This window comes from Erythrolamprus reginae, chromosome 1, assembly GCF_031021105.1.
Source record: "Erythrolamprus reginae isolate rEryReg1 chromosome 1, rEryReg1.hap1, whole genome shotgun sequence".
NCBI classification, from domain to species: domain Eukaryota; kingdom Metazoa; phylum Chordata; class Lepidosauria; order Squamata; family Dipsadidae; genus Erythrolamprus; species Erythrolamprus reginae.
Genome location: NC_091950.1, coordinates 119,303,510 through 119,315,150, shown reverse-complemented (window position 1 = coordinate 119,315,150; position 11,641 = coordinate 119,303,510).

Below are 11,641 nucleotides of genomic sequence, written 5' to 3'. Positions count from 1 at the left end.
ATAGATAGATGATAGAAGATAGATAGATAGATAGTAGGTAGGTAGTAGGTAGATAGGTAGGTAGGTAGTTGATAGATAGATAGATAGATAGATAGATAGATAGATAGATAGATATAGATGCAAAAACCACAATCTTGATGAAACAATGAATCAGATAAACTGCCATGAGGCTAAAACACCAGACTGCACTTTTATCTGTAGCACTAATTACAGCAGTCCTACCCAACCACAGGTGGCCTCATTTTCTCTTGTAATAATCCTTCAGTTGTTGTCTCCTATGCATCACTCTACGCATGCATGGATGTGTCATTAATTCTTGTTCAGAATCCAGGGATGATACAGATGACTGATCTCCTCCTGGGCTGTCTGCCAAACTTCCCTCTTCCCTGTCGCTCACACTTCCTTGGTCAGAGGAGACTTCGTCGGCAGATTCTACTGGAAGCAAAACAGGCCTGCAGCATGTGGATGTCTCCCCCACATCCACTGCCACATTGCTTGGAGCAGGAGCTGCACCATAGCTAACCACAACATATATGTATATGTATGTGCATGTGCATATGCATATGTATATGTTATATGCAGGGGTGTGGCTGCTGCCTGGACCGGGGGGGGAATGCAGTGGGGTAGCGAAAATGGAGCTCCACCCCAGAGCACCCAATTTGCACTAAAAGATGTTGAAAGAAAATGCAGGGTGTTCTGCATAAACCACGTCCACAGTGTGGTAGTAAAAATTTTGGTAGCCCTTCACACAGGGCCGCCGATAGACCGGTACTACTGGGAGTGGCGTCAGGGGCCCAGCCAAATTGAATAATGGGGGGGCCGGCGCCCGCCAAAAACTCTCCAACCCCGATTGCGACGAACTCTGCCTCTGCGGAGCTTCTCCGACCGCGGCCCGCACCTTCTTCCCACCCCCGCGAGGAAAGAAGGCAGGGAGGGAGCCCCGATGGCAGCCGCGGAAGGAGCTCGGCCCTCTGGAAGCCAAGCCGCGCTGCTGGGGAAGCGGAATTGGGGAAGCCGGGAGAGGGCTGAGCCTGGCCGGCTTCTCCACCAGCCTTGTGTCCCCCCCGAGGATTGCGACTCGAGGGCAAGAGAACCGCGCCTTTCGGCCTCCGGAGGTGCTGGGCCGGGGGTTCGGGGGGGACGTGAACACCGCCCGCCGCCTGGAGCCAATGGCTTCTTTTGGGCTTACTCGCTCGAATTCCTGCTGCTGGCGCTGGGAGCAGGTAAGCGCGTGCGGGCGGCCGGGTGGGAAGGGCGAGGTGCGAGGGGGAGGCAAGTGGAGATCCCGGGCTCTCTTTTCATGCTCAGTGAGCCTCTCTTTGGAGTTGCTTTTCTTTCTTTCTTTCTTTCTTTCTTTCTCTCTTTCTCTCTTGCTCTCTTGCTCTTTCATTCTTTTTTCTTTCTCTTGCTTTCTTTCTTTTTCTTTCTTTCTCTCCTTCCTTCCCTCCTTCCATTTCTTTCATTCCCCTTCTCTATTTTTATTTCTCTTTCATTCTCTTTCTTTCTTTTCTCTTTCCTTCTTTCTTTCTTTCTTTCCTTTCTTTCTTTCCTTCTTTCTCTTTCTTTCTCTCTTTCTCTTTCTTGCTCTTTCATTTTTTTTACTTTCTCTTTCTTTCTTTCTCTCTCTTTCTTTCTGTCCTTCCTTCCCTCCTTCCATTTCTTTCATTCCCCCTCTCTATTTTTATTTCTCTTTCATTCTCTTTCTTTCTTTTCTCTTTCTTTCCTTCTTTATTTCTTTCCTTCTTTTGTTTCTTTTTGTTTCTTTTTCTTTCTTTTTCTTTCTTTCTCTCTCTTTCTCTCTTGCTCTTTCATTCTTTTTTCTTTCTTTTTTCTCTCCTTCCTTCCCTCCTTCCATTTCTTTCATTCCCCCTCTCTCTTTTTATTTCTCTTTCATTCTCTTTCTTTCCTTCTCGTTCTTTCTCTTTTTCTTTCTCTCTTTTACCTTCTGTTCCTCTATTTCTTCTTTTCTTTCTCCTTCCTACCTTCTTCCCTCCCTCCCTTCCTTCAGTCCTTCCTCTCTTACTCTCCCCTTTCATAAGTTTCCTTCCTTCCTCTGTTCTTGTCCCTTCCCCCTTTCTTTCTTTCTTTCTTTCTTTCTTTCTTTCTTTCTTTCTTTCTTTCCTTCCCTCCATTTCTTGCTTTCCTTCTCCTTCCTCCCTTCTTTCCTCCCTCACTCCCTTCTTTCACTCCTTCCTCTCTTACTCTCCCCTTTCACACCTTTCCTTGCTTTCTTTGCACCCTTCCTCTGTTCCTGTCCCTTCCCTCTTTCCTTCCTTCCCACCCTCCGTCCATTCATTCACCCATTCCTCTCTTGATCACCCCTTTTACCATTCCTTCCTTCCTTCCTCCTTCCTCCCTTCATAGCTCACCCTCGCCTTTCTTCCATTCCTTCCAGATGGGAGTGCCCCCTCAAGACACCCGCCCGACTGCTGGTACCCTGCTTTTTCTCTCCCCTCATCCTTTTCAGCTCCTCGCCGGTGGCTGCCGGGTGTGGGATCCCCCTCCCCTCTCCCCTCGCTAGAAAGCACATGGTTTTGTCAACAAGGCCTCTTCCAAGAAGGGAGAAGTGCCAAGGAGCCGTAAATAAGCCTCGCTCCACCTGACCGATGCCAGGAGGATCTTTCTTTCCCTCGCCGCTCCCGCTTCTTTCTTTCTCCTGGATGAGTCCACACAATCCCAGTTCCTGAAATAGCCTATGGCAGTGCTTCCCAACCTTGACAACTTGAAGATATCTGGACTTCAACTCCCAGAATTCCCCAGCCAGCGAATGCTGGCTGGGGAATTCTGGGAGTTGAAGTCCAGATATCTTCAAGTTGTCAAGGTTGGGAAGCACTGGCCTATGGGACCGCCTCGCTTGGCGTGAAGCGGGAAATGATCCCCGGGGGATGGAGTGGCTTGGCGACTTAAAATAGTTTTAAAATGGCGGGGGGAGGGGGCAGACACTTAGGCTGTATGGGGCCCCAAAATTCCTGATGGCGGCCCTGCCTTCACAGCGTATATGTATAAAGAGCCAAGAGGGAAATGGAAAGTTTCTTCCTCTCATGTTTGGGACAGAAAATCAACCATATCTATATCTATATATACACACACAGCGGTGGGCCACCATCACCCAGCAATACTGGAACGCAGTGTGAGCATGCTACCAGCATAAGATTTGGCTTCCTGCACATGCACAGAAGCCAAATCTTGCGCAAGGACACTTGCACACGTGAGATTTCACTCATTTTTGGCTTTTTTTTTGCTTCTGCGCATGTGCAGAAGCATAAAAGGCTGAAAATAAGGTAAGTGAGCTGCTCCACCACCGCCCTGCCTGCCCTGCTGCTCGTGGCCCGTCCGGTCCACCCCTTACCTTTTGGGGCCTCTTCCACCTTGTTTGCGAACGGGCCATGGCGAGAAGATGGTATGCGGTCCATAAATGAATGAATGAATGAATGAATAGATATTCTTCAGGGTCCCCTCTCCCCTTTTCTTTCTAATCTAATTTAAAGCCCTGGCATTTCCTTGAAATCAAATAGTTAACTAGACTCAACCTTGCTTAGTTTCTAAACCTTGCCAAGGTCAGTCAGGTGCTGCCATCTGCTGAGACATTAAATGAGGGTCTTATTATAAATAACCAGTAAGGGGGGGATCCATATGCACAGAAAATAAAAGATGTGCCTTGAGAGTAAAAATAAATTTGGATATTGATCTCCTAAACCAGTGATGGCGAATCTTTTTTGGTTCACATGCCAAAACTGTGTGTGTGTGTGTGTGAGCCTGTGCTAGCTTGCATGCACATGCCCACACCCCTTCCCTCCCTCTCACAAATGTGCACATACACCCCCGCTGCCCGCCGTGCATGCGTATGGCCGTATCTGACGCCTGCTAGGCAGTGGTGGGTTCCTACCGATGTGGTCCAGAGTGCCACACTGATGATGCAATTTTCCACGATTTTTTCCTGGCGCCTCTGTGTCAGAAGAAGCCCTGCTGCCCACCATCATCTTAATACCGACCTTTGTTCTTGGTCCGAAGCACAGCTGAGAAGCTCCTTCTCAGGAGATGCCGGGAAAAAAATCACCAAAAATTGCATCAGTGGGTTCCTACCCGTGCAACAATCAGAACCACAATGGTAGGAATCCATCACTGCTGGTTTTTTACCTCAGAAAAATGGACTTCCGGTTTGCCATTGTGCTGTTTTTTGTACTCCAGGGCTTCAGGAAGCTTCCCAGAATTCTCCGGAGTGCAAAAACAGCACAACAGCAAATCAGAAGTGCATTTTTCCAAACTTACAGTTTGTCAGTTGGGGGATATTTGTTTTTCTTGGCTTCCAGGGCTTCAGGGAAACTTCCCAGAAGCATCCAGAGGACGAAATGGTATTTCTCGAGGTCAAAAATCAGCTGGCCAGCACGCATCTGCGCACTGGAGCTGAAACATGGAAAAGTCTCACTTTCTGTCCCATATCGCTCCACTTGTGTCACACATGCGATCACGGTTCTAGACCTACTACATTTTCTGCATCTTTTCCTCTCATCCATTCAACAAAAGTTAGAATTAAAAAAAATATTTCCTTTTGAGTGTGATAGAATTTTCATATATCTAGAGCTGGCATTCACTTACTTTTCCCTACCGGTTTGAAACTGAGCGTGCATGTGTGTTTTGGTCACGCATGCACCTTCTGCACATGTGCATGGCCTTCTGTACATGTGTTTTGCTCTCATGTATTGTTTGCACACATGTGCACTGCTTCAAAATGTGCCTAAATAGGATGGCACAGCACAGGGGCAAGTGGGCGGGGACAGGCCCACTCACAGGTCACTGCTACCAGTTCACACAAATCAGCCCAAACTGGTTGAACTTCGCCTCTGCATATATTCCTTGTGTTGATAAGGGCCTAATGAAGATGGGCTCCTACAGGTATGGTCAGGTACGCAGAACCGCCAGAAACATTTTGAATGTTTTTCTTTTTCCCCTTCTGGGTTCTGGGTATGTTTTTCCTATCACAGTAGATGAGGTTGAATGTGTATAATTAGAAGAGCTGTACGTGCATGTGTGTGTGTGTGTACATACACATACAGTATATACACAGTAGTAGATCATGTATATTTTTCTGTGCCTGTGTGTAACATGTATGTACACACATGGCATATATACATAGAATTAAATAGCATATTTTAGATGTTCAGTAATAGTAAATAGAGAAATTGTATCTGTTTGAGATGAGGAGAGGCCAGGCACCCTAACCTAATCCAAACCCTTGACATAAGTGACGTCAAATTGGCCACCTTTAAGCCAGTCACATGATATTTAAGCCATCCTCTGGTCATATGATCATCACGTCACTCCCACCTGATCACATGGCCAGCAAGCCACACCCACAAAATCAGCCATGCCCACAGTATGGTAGTAAAAAAAATTGCAGCCCTTTACTGGACATATTGTCTTTGGGACTGCATCTATTTTAATAATAATAATAATAATAATAATAATAATAATAATAATAATAATAATAATAATAATTTATTAGATTTGTATGCCGCTCCTCTCCGAAGACTTAAAAAAATATTTTTATTAAATTGCATAGACAAACATGACATACATAACATGCAACACTTAGTGGAGCTACAGTCGCTCCACTCAAAGTAGAAGTCATCTTTATATTTAAACAAAAAAAAGTGAAAAGAAAAGATCTTGTCGTTGTTCAACAAAGTCTATAAAATACTTAAAAATATCAATTATAAGGTGTAGATAGAAACACATCTAAAGTATTTAAGAACATATATAAAAATTTTAAAATTTTAGCTTAAATTGAACTAAAATAAAAGAAAAAAGAAGGAAAAAAGAAAAGAAAGTAGAAGAAAAAAGGAGTTTACATTTATATTGTGAATAATCATCATCTATGTTTCTATGTTTCTATGTTTCTATCTACTACAATATAACTACTAAATGCTAGTATATTTAAAATAGCTTTTTAATGGTATGAATGGGAAGATAACCTAAGGCTACAGAAAATGCAACACTCTGAAAAGTTGGACAGGGAGGGGAAAATGTGTTTCCTTTCCCTTCACTCTGCATGGTGAAACTCCAACAGCCTTTTGGGAGTTGATAATTTTCCCATTATACATTCCAGGCCTTGGTCTTAACACAATACTTTTCTGAAGTCAAATGAAGCAATTCTTTGAGTGGGGCTGATGGAAGATGAGCAGAATGTTTAACATTTATGGAAAGCAAACCACACGCAGTCTTAGCCATCACGGCAGAGAAACTTTAAACAAATAAAATTTTCCTCTCTCTTTCCTATGATTCACTAGATGGCAGCATATCTACATCAGAGAACTTTCTTAGGCTAACCTCTTTTTCCCCTACCCCAATAGCCTCATTCTGGGATGGTACCTTTTTTCCCCCAAATCCATACTTCAAAGCAATCTAAATTTTTTAACAGAAGCGTTGAGATATGGGTGGTAAGAATTTGTGTGAGTTGTTAGAGAAATAAATTTCCTGTTAAAAGCAGAATTGCTTTAGGCATTTGCATATTTCCCTTCACACAATTATTTTTTCTTCATCAGTGTAGATTAACTAACAAAAATAGAATTCATGTACAAATATTAACTAATTATCTTCTACTAGATTATCTTCAGCCTCCTGCAATAAGCATCTTCTGGGGACTCGAAGCCAGCTGGCAAAATCATTTTTTAATACCCTTCTGGCAGGCCAAGAGGGTGAGAGAGGTTCTCAGTGCCAGTGATAAGGGGCCACAGCAGAAAAGGCTCTTCTCCTTGACCCTGCCCATCAAAATTCCTTAGCATAAGGGATCTATAGCAGGCCTCCTCCCACTGGCCTGAGTGGCTCAGGGCTAATCATGAAGTTGGAACCTTTTGAATGCTTCCCTGAAGTATTCAATGAAGAGGGAAAATATGTACTCTCTATGAAGGGTAGGCTGATCCTTTATCACTTATTTATTAATTTAAGACATTTAGAATTTTTGTTCCCAAACTCTTGCAAGTAACAAATATTCATTTTAACAATACTTTTGTTGTTGATTTATTGCAGGGGTCCTCAAACGTTTTCAACAGAGGGCCAATTCACAGTCCCTAAGACTGTTGGGGGGGGGCAAGACTGGCTAAGTGGGCAAGACTAGGTGGTCATGTGACTGAGTGGGCATGGTCAATTTAGTAGTCCATCTTTTTCTCTCTCCACCCTCTCTATCTCACTCTTTTTCATTCTCTCTATTTGTCTCTCTCTCTCCCTCTCTACCTTCTAGAGATGGTGAAAGTCAAAAATGGGGAACACAGGCACCGTGGAGGCCTCCGTGGGCCCTGTTTTGGCCTGCAAAATGCTACTGGAGGTGAGGGAGGCCAAAAACCGCCCTGGTTTTGGCCTCCTAGGGCATCTGCACACCCCATTTTTCACCTCTCCTGCCTCAAGAAGCATTCTGCAAGTCAAAAATGGACTAAAATGGACCTGTTGGCTAAAAATGGGCTACAATGGGCCCGTTTTTTGGCTTCCCCGCCTCCAGAAGCATTATGCAAGCCATAAACGGGTGAAAACAGATCCATTTTTACCCTCCTGGGGCATCAGCACACCTCATTTTTCACCTACCCTGTCTCCAGAAGCACTCTGCAGGCCAGAAATGTTGGTCTTACCTTCCAGTTCCAGCCCATGGTACTCGGTAAAGTAACTTGGCTGGTGGATGGGGCTGGCAGGTGGGTCGGGCAATATGGGTGGGGCTGCCTCCTGGTCCTGTATAGGTTGGGTTAATGGCTTCAGTTGGGCATATGCAGTCCATGGGCCATAGTTTGAAGACCCCTGAATTACAATCATTCAACATACTTTAAAGCCAATAATAATTATGTGTTTCTGAAGCCACAATTGTTTGGACAATTTTGTGAACTCAAAAAATATTTCAATTGGTCAATCCAAATTGCTTTTACAACAATTCAAGTGGTTTTGATAGTTGATCAGAAATAAAATAAAATTTTATAAAATCTGAATGCCCCTATTAACTCACGCATATCTAAGAGTCTTTGTTTACAATTTTCAAGTTTAAGCCTATAGAGGGTATAAGAGAGAAAATTATAGGTGCTGCCAGCAGCAAAAAGACACAAATCTGAAAAATAAATAATCAACTTCCAAATATGTCTTGCAGTCTTAGTGCTAGAAACACAATGAGATCATGACTCGAGAGAACCAAATACCAAAGGGGTTATGTAATAACTATACTGCTCAAAAAAATAAAGGGAAGACTCAAATAACACATCCTATCTCTGAATGAATGAAATATTCTCATTGAATATTTCATTTGCACAACTATTCCATTTGCACAACAGCCTGTGAAATTGATTGTCAATCAGTGTTGCTTCCTAAGTGGACAGTTTGATTTCACAGACGTTTGATTTACTTGAAGTTACATTCTGTTTTTTAAGTGTTCCCTTTATTTTTTTGAGCAGTGTATTTGTGTTCATAGAGATTTTTGAACTTGATCCTTCAAAAAAATATCAAAATATAAACCCAAAAAGTAAAATTGAAAATCTGAAAATCAGTAATCCATTAGATTGTTATAGTTTGCTAAAGAAAATCAAGGGGTTGTCTTTCCCCTAAAACTTCCTTAATTAATTACCTATTTCACATTCCGCAGGTGCTTGGCGATATCTTAGGGCAGCGTTTCCCAACCGGTGTGCCGCGGCACACTAGTGTGCCGCAAGACACCGTCAGGTGTGCCACGGCGAGAGGCGGCGGAGGAGAGTGGGCGGATCGGGTGGGCAATGGGGCAGGGCGGAGAAGCCAGGGGCGCGTTTGGCCGGAGGCACCTACTGCCGCACCTCCCTGCCCCTGCCTCCCCACGGTGCCTCCGGCCAAACGCGCCCCTGGCTTCTCCGCCCTGCCCCATTGCCCACCCGATCCGCCCACTCTCCTCCGCCGCCGCCTCCTGCCTTGGGGCGAGCAATCCAGGAGTCCGGGACTGTGTGGCTTTGCGCCATGAAGAGAAAACGGCCGACTTTTCCCTGCTGCCGTTTTCTCTTCATGGCGCAAAGCCACACAGTCCCAGACTCCCGGATCGCTCGCTTCTCCGGTCAGCAAAGCCATCTGCCCAGGAAAGCGCCACGCTGGCCGGAGAAGCGAGCGATCCGGGAGTCCGGGACTGTGTGGCTTTGCGCCATGAAGAGAAAACGGCAGCAGGGAAAAGTCGGCCGTTTTCTCTTCATGGCGCAAAGCCACACAGTCCCGGACTCCCGGATCGCTCGCTTCTCCGGTCAGCAAAGCCATCTGCCCAGGAAAGTGCCGCGCTGGCCAGAGAAGCGAGCGATCCGGGAGTCCGGGACTGTGTGGCTTTCAGCCGGGCTAACGGGAGGCGGCGCGAGGACGGGCGCTGGGGACGTCTGGGAGGGCGAGGAGGCTGATGGCTGCTGCACACTCCACTCTCTCTCCGGCTCTCTCTCGCTCTTTCTTTTTCTCTCTGTTGCTGGCGTGGTGAACGAGAGAGAAAGAGAGAGAGAGAAAAGGGAGGGGAGAGAGAATGAGAGAAAGAAAGCAAGAGAAAGAGAGGGAAAGAAAGCAAGAGAGAGAGAGAAAGAAAGGGGGGAAGGAGGGAGAGGGAAAGACATAGAGGGAGGGAAGGAGAGAGAAAGAGAGCAAAAAACAGAGGAAGAAAGAAAGAAAGAGGGATGGAGAGAAAGAAGGGAAGGAAGGAAGAGAGAGAAAGAGGGAGGGAGAAATAGAGTGAAATGGAGGAAGAGATATTTTTTTTGTCCAAACTTTTCTTTAGCCCCCCCGCCCCCCCCCTTCAGTGTTCCCCAGAATTTTGAAAGCATGAATAATGTGCCGCGGCTCAAAAAAGATTGGGAAACACTGTCTTAGGGGACACCTCTATGTATTAAAAATATTCTCTATAATAGTCTATAAATCATGTGTCAACATTTGTCTCAATATTTTTTCATTATCATAATCAAAACTTAGTTATTATAAACCATTCATTAAAAGAGCTTTAAAAAAAAGGAAAACCAGTCCGAATCCAGAGATTTGCAATTTCCATGGATAATAGCATGTATTATTCCTGTAGGATGCAGTTACATGAAGTGCGTGGCATGTACAGTGTTTAAAGATCTATACAAATACCAAATAGTTTCTTAAATCATATAATTATTAAATTATATATTGTACCATTCTTGAAAGTGGGATACCATTCTTAGCTTTTTCACTTAAAAGTCTAAGTTTACTCAGTCCTTCTCCTTGCTATCCATACCTGTTTAATACAACATTTATTTATTCGATTTTTATTTATCTATTTGATTTTTATGCTGCCCTTCTCCTTAGACTCAGTGCGGCTTACAACATGTTAGCAATAGCACTTTTTAAAAAAAGAGCCAGCACATTGCCCCCACAATCCGGGTCCTCATTTGATGGATATTGACATGATGGATATTCCATAACAAGTGCAGAAATAGGCTCATAGCAGACAGAAAAACTTTGTGTAAATCTTGTGTTTATATATCTATATCAATACCATCTATATCAATATCATCTACATCTACATTCATATTTCTATCTATCTACCTATTTATCATCATCATCATCTCTATCATCTGTCTGTCTGTCTGTCTGTCTATCTATCTATCAAAGAGTGACCAACAAGTGTTTAGTGTATTTATGGAATGAATGGTGGTGAATGTTTTTTAAATTATATTGGAGTTTTTTAAGCTCTTTAGTCATATTAATTGGATTTTTTTAGATGTATACTGTTTTTTACTTTTATTTGTTTATTTATTTATTTATTGGATTTGTATGCCGCCCCTCTCCGTAGACTCGTAGACTTTTGTTATGTTGTGAACCATCCCGAGTCCTCGGAGAGGGGTGGCATACAAATCCAATAAATAAAAAATAACAATAATATCATCAGCAGAGGGCTGCCCACCATGAGCGCTACCAGTGCGCTCCTGGTGGCATGTGCCTGCGTGTTCAGTGTAGGTGTGGGCGGGCACAATATTTGGCTTCTTGTGCATGCGCACAAGCTAAATCTTGTGCGAGGATTCACAAGCCCATCTTCTGAAATGTTCTTTTTTATATGGGATAATATTGATTAGTTTTCTAAATTTCAATTTTTAAATTGTCCAGATTAATATTTGAAATCTTTTAGAAAAAACAATTAAGGCTATTCACTCCATGAAACAATTCATTAGATTTAAGAATGGAGAGGCACACACTGCAAGATGCTTGAGGTCTGTGTTGATTTGGGGAGCCATGTCATCTGCTGATGTTGGTCCACTGTGTTTCATTAAGTCCAGGGTCAATGTAGCCATCTACCAGGAGATTTTGGAGCACTTCATGCTTCCTTCCATAGACGAGCTTTATGGGGATAGTGATTTAACTTTTCCAGCAGTGCTTCCAGTGAAGGGTCTTCGAGAGGGGTGGGGCAGGCGTTCCTGAAGCGCTCGGCAAAAGCGCTCCCAGTGAAGCGGCTGTGAGAGCCCTTTCTCCAAGCGCTTTCCTGCAGCCCCTTCGCTGACAGCCGTGGACGAAAGTGCTCCCAGCAAAGGGGCTATGAGAGGGGCAGGGCAGGAGTTCCCAAAGCGCTCGGTGAAAACGCTCCCAGCGAAGCAGCTGCGAGAGCGCTTTCTCCGAGCGCTTCGGGAACGCCTGCCCCACCTCTCCTGCAGCCCCTGCTCAAAGA